This window comes from Ahaetulla prasina, chromosome 1 (genome assembly GCF_028640845.1).
Source record: "Ahaetulla prasina isolate Xishuangbanna chromosome 1, ASM2864084v1, whole genome shotgun sequence".
NCBI classification, from domain to species: domain Eukaryota; kingdom Metazoa; phylum Chordata; class Lepidosauria; order Squamata; family Colubridae; genus Ahaetulla; species Ahaetulla prasina.
In genome coordinates, this window is record NC_080539.1 from 329,536,905 (window position 1) to 329,542,272 (window position 5,368).

General features: G+C 43.3%; 1 non-coding gene across 1 annotated transcript; it reads right to left on the bottom strand.

The window, feature by feature from the left end:
- Positions 1-3,820: 3,820 nt before the first annotated feature.
- Positions 3,821-3,927, bottom strand: LOC131189433 (U6 spliceosomal RNA). Its single transcript, XR_009153038.1, has one exon. It is a non-coding gene; the product is annotated as a U6 spliceosomal RNA (small nuclear RNA).
- Between the last annotated feature and the right edge of the window lie 1,441 nt (positions 3,928-5,368).

Below are 5,368 nucleotides of genomic sequence, written 5' to 3' on the forward strand. Positions count from 1 at the left end.
TAGTAGTGCAGATTCAGTAAATAGTCTGACAGTGTTGAGGGAATTATTTGTTTAGCAGAGTGATGGCCTTCGGGAAAAAACTGTTCTTGTGTCTAGTTGTTCTGGTGTGCAGTGCTCTATAGCGTCGTTTTGAGGGTAGGAGTTGAAACAGTTTATGTCCAGGATGCGAGGGATCTGCAAATATTTTCACGGCCCTCTTCTTGATTCGTGCAGTATACAGGTCCTCAATGGAAGGCAATATAATATCAATATAAATCGCAAGGATACAAGCAACAAAGTTACAGTTATGCAGTCACAAGTGAGAGGAGCGACAGGAACGATGAGAAGATTAATAGCAATAGTAATGCAGCCTAATGTGAATAGTTTGACGGTGTTGAGGGAATTATTTGTTTAGCAGAGTGATGGAAAAAACTGTTCTTGTGTCTAGTTGTTCTGGTGTGCAGTGCTGTATAGTGTCATTTTGAGGGAAGGCGTTGAAACAATTTATATCCAGGATGTGAGGGGTCTGTAAATATTTTATTTATTTATTTTATTTTATTTATTTTATTTTGTCACAACAATAAATGTAGGTATCATACAAAAAGATTATATAGTAAATAAACACATATATGGGTAAATATAAGGAGGTATAAGCATATATATATATATATAGGAAGAAGAAAAGAAAAACAATAGGACAGGAACGGTAGGCACGTTTGTGCGCTTATGCACGCCCCTTATGGTCCTCTTAGGAATGGGGTGAGGTCAATAGTAGAAAGTTTTTGGTTAAAGCTATTAGGATTATGGGAAGAGACCACAGAGTCAGGTAAAGTATTCCAAGCACTGATGATTCTGTTACAGAAGTCATATTTTCTGCAATCTAGATTAAAGCGGTTAACATTAAGTTTAAATCTGTTGGTTGCTCTTGTATTGTTGCAATTAACTCTTAAAAATATCACCGGCTATGGCTAACCTCCTTCCCAGGCTGAAGGTAATCAACAACTGGCAGATGACCTGAATGAGTTTTACTGCAGGTTTGAAAGGAAACTACAGCCACCTATCTCCACAACCCCCATCTCAGACACACCAACAATAGCCAAGCCTCCTACAACTGACCCCATTTCATTGGGTTCACAATCCCTAGTGATCACAGAAAAGGAAGTGCAGGACCTATTTCACAGACAAAAGCCAGGAAAAGCTCCAGGCCCAGACAAGATAACTCCTTCTTGTTTAAAAGTCTGTGCTGACCAATTGGCCCCCATCTTCACCCATATTTTCAATAAATCACTAGAGATGTGTTATGTTCCTTCTTGCTTCAAACGCTCTACCATCATCCCAGTGCCGAAGAAGCCCACCATCAAGGAACTGAATGACTACAGACCAGTTGCTTTAACATCTGTAGTCATGAAAACCTTTGAAAGGCTAGTGCTTTCCTACCTGAAAACCATCACGGATCCGCTGTTAGACCCCTTGCAATTTGCATACCGAGCAAATAGATCAACAGATGATGCTGTTAATATGGCTCTGCACTACATCCTACAACATCTTGAGTCTCCAAAGACCTATGCAAGGGTCCTTTTTGTAGACTTTAGTTCAGCATTCAATACCATCATTCCAGACATTCTTCTAACTAAGCTAAACCAGCTACAGGTACCGGAACAGGCTTGTAAGTGGATCACAAGCTTCCTAACAAACAGGAAGCAGCAGGTGAAGCTAAGCAAGATCACATCAAATACCTGTACAATTAGCACAGGGGGCCCCCAAGGCTGTGTGCTCTCCCCACTTCCCTTCTCTCTGTATACCAATGACTGCATCTCCAATGATCCATTTGTTAAGCTACTGAAGTTCGCAGATGACACAACAGTGATTGGTCTCATTCGAGACAATGACGAATCCGCATATAGACGAGAGGTCGAACGACTAGCCTTGTGGTGCAACCAAAACAATCTGGAACTGAACACACTCAAAACCGTAGAAATGGTGGTAGACTTTAGGAAAACCCTTCCATACTTCCACCTCTCACAATACTTGACAACACAGTATCAACAGTAGAAACCTTCAAATTTCTGGGTTCTATCATATCGCAAGATCTCAAATGGACAGCTAACATCAAAACATCATTAAAAAGGACAACAAAGAATGTTCTTTCTGCCAACTCAGTAAGCTCAAACTGCCCAAGGAGCTGCTGATCCAATTCTACAGAGGAAATTGAGTCTGTCATTTGCACCTCTATAACTGTCTGGTTCGGCTCTGCAACCCAACAAGAAAAACACAGACTTCAGAGGATAATTAGAACTGCAGAAAAAATAATTGCTACCAACTTGCCTTCCATTGAGGACCTGTATACTGCACGAATCAAGAAGAGGGCCGTGAAAATATTTGCAGATCCCTCGCATCCTGGACATAAACTGTTTCAACTCCTACCCTCAAAACGACACTATAGAGCACTGCACACCAGAACAACTAGACACAAGAACAGTTTTTTCCTGAAGGCCATCACTCTGCTAAACAAATAATTCCCTCAACACTGTCAGACTATTTACTGAATCTGCACTACTATTAATCGTTTCATAGTTCCCATCGCCAATCTCTTTCCACTTATGACTGTATGACTATAACTTGTTGCTGGCAATCCTTATGATTTATATTGATATATTGATCATCAATTGTGTTGTAAATGTTGTACCTTGATGAACGCATCTTTTCTTTTATGTACACTGAGAGCATATGCACCAAGACAAATTCCTTGTGTGTCCAATCACACTTGGCCAATAAAAAATTCTATTCTATTCTATTCTATTCTATTCTATTCTATTAAAGCTGAAGTAGTCTTTAACAGGAAGGACATTACAATAGATCAGAGGTTCCCAATCGTTTTCGCCCGCGGCTCCCCCGGAAATCCGACCTGCAACTGCGCATGCGCACCAGACGCCCCAGAAATGGCGCATCAGCGCCAGACCCAGCGGGCGCAGATATTCCGCGGCGCCCCCATGACGATAGCGCGGCTCCCTGGGGAGCCGCGGCTCACACTTTGGGAATCACTGCAATAGATGATTCTGTGAGTTAAGCTTAGGTCTTGTCGAAGGCGACGGAGTTCCAAGTTTTCTAAGCCTAGGATTTCAAGTCTGGTGGGATAGGGTATTTTATTGTTTTCAGAGGAATTCCCAGCCCTCTTTTTGACTCATGCAGTATACAGGTCCTCAATGGAAGGCAGGTTGGTTGCGATCGTTTTTTCAAACAAACAAGCTGCCAAGTGTGGTCTAGCAAGTCTAGCAAGTCTGTGTTGTAAGTGTTGTACCTTGATGAAGGTATCTTTTCTTTTATGTACACTGAGAGCATATGCACCAAGACAAATTCCTTGTGTGTCCAATCACACTTGGCCAATAAAATTCTATTCTATTCTATTCTATTCTATTCTATTCTATTCTATTCTATTCTATTCTATTCTCACATGCTAAAACAAAGCCTCCTCTTCTAGGAGCAGTCCAACTTTTTGTTCCACTTGTTGAGGATCTAGCATAAAGTTTAACTTTTGGAAAGCAATGGACGGGCTAATGGGATGCATTGCTTCAATCCAGTAAAACCACGTTGATGGCTGCATGTTTTAAGCTATTACAAAGATTTCGTTTTTTTGAAAAACAGAGGAGCTGAAATTGCTGCTGCTGTGGTTTGGAATTTAGATGAGATGATGTCTGCAATATTTCTCAAAGCCACAGACAACATCGCAAAAAATAGCAACAACAGAGAAAACAGTAGTAACAATCACAGTAGACCCGGGTGTGAGAAGTACTGTATGTTGCTAGGTGGAGACATCGATGGAAGGAGGAAGGAGAAAAAGGATCAAAATATGGAACGCTTCACGAATTTGCGTGTCATCCTTGCGCAGGGGCCATGCTAATCTTCTCTGTATCGTTCCAATTTTAGTATATGTGCTGCCGAAGCGAGCACAAACTAAACCCTATCGGAAAAGCTATATAAGCTCCAAGTTGTCAGACTATTGTAAGCTATGGTGATCACATATGTAAATTCATATGTAATTTTTAAAAGATCTAGTTTATATTAACTCAAAACAAGCTGTGTCTCTTTTATAGCTCGAAATTTCGAATAAATATTTTATAAATTCAGAACAAACTGCATTTTCAGCAGAGGATGACCGGCAAGGTCGGGTTATGGAAATTAAGGGGCGTGGCTCCGGAATGGGTGGGGGAATATGAGGACAAAGAGGTGAGTAAAACGTCGAGCGTTTCAAGGTGTCCAGCATGTGTGGTTCAAATCGCCCTAAGTCGAATCCTCGATGTGAGGTCTTAAAGGGGTAAGGTGTGAAATTAAAGAGGCAATAATTAACCAATGTAGTTGTATTGAAGACTTCTGTTCTATAGGCCAGTGAAGAGTGAATCGCTCACAGTAGTATTTGCGTAAATGAAGATTTCCACGACGCAATAATATTGCAGCGAAAGATTAACAGTTCTGAGTTTTCCCGGGTCAAAAAGCCTCACTGAGAAGGTGGAAACTCGATAAATAGTTACATCGGAGTGGATAGGTTAAAGAAGGGAAGATTTTGTATCCAAATTAGGTTCATACTTTTACCTGTTACCTTATATATATGATTGACAAAATAAAACAAATAAATAAAAAATAAAAATAAAAAAAGCACGAAGCCTTTAAAACTTTTTTTTCTTACTGGCTGATCCAGATAACTTGAAGCTGGGGAAGAGGGAGTCGGGGCTCTTGGGATTTTTTTTAAAAAAAAGTATTTGTCAACAAAATACCGGAAGTGTTTATAAAACCGTCCTCTTAACCGTACCCCCTTTGGAGCCCGCTTTTCCCACCCCGCCCGACGTGATCGCGCGCTCCCCTCGCCGGGCTCCTCTAGTTCCCCCTTTCCTTTCCCAGGATGCTTTTCGCCCTCGCTCGGCGGTCCTCCGCCCTGGCCTGCTCTCGCCTGACGTCATCGGCGCTGCGGGGCGGGAGGGAAAGGGGAAGCCAGCTTGGTTTCATCATGGCGGTGGCGAGGGCGGACGTGAAGGTGGACTGAGAGGCGGAGACCCAGAGCACGGGCCGCTTCCCGCGGACGCGGCCGAGCTTCTCGTTCTCTCCCCGGCGCCCCTTTGGCTTTGTGGGGCGCCGCTGCTCCCCCCCCCGCTTGACTCTCGCCTCCTGCAGACCCAGGGCTGGGTGAAGGCTCTCCCTCCTCTTCCTCTTCCTCCTCTTCCTCCTTCGAGGCTGTTCTTCTTCCCTTCCTGGGGGGGCTGGAGGGGGGCCCTTCTCCCTCTCCATAACGGGATCTCACCCCCCTTTCTCCCGTCCCTTCAAGTTTAAAGGGCGGGCCCTTCTTCTACCTCCCCCCCCCCGCTTCATGCTTTCGGATTCTTCTGACGACCCTTTTCCT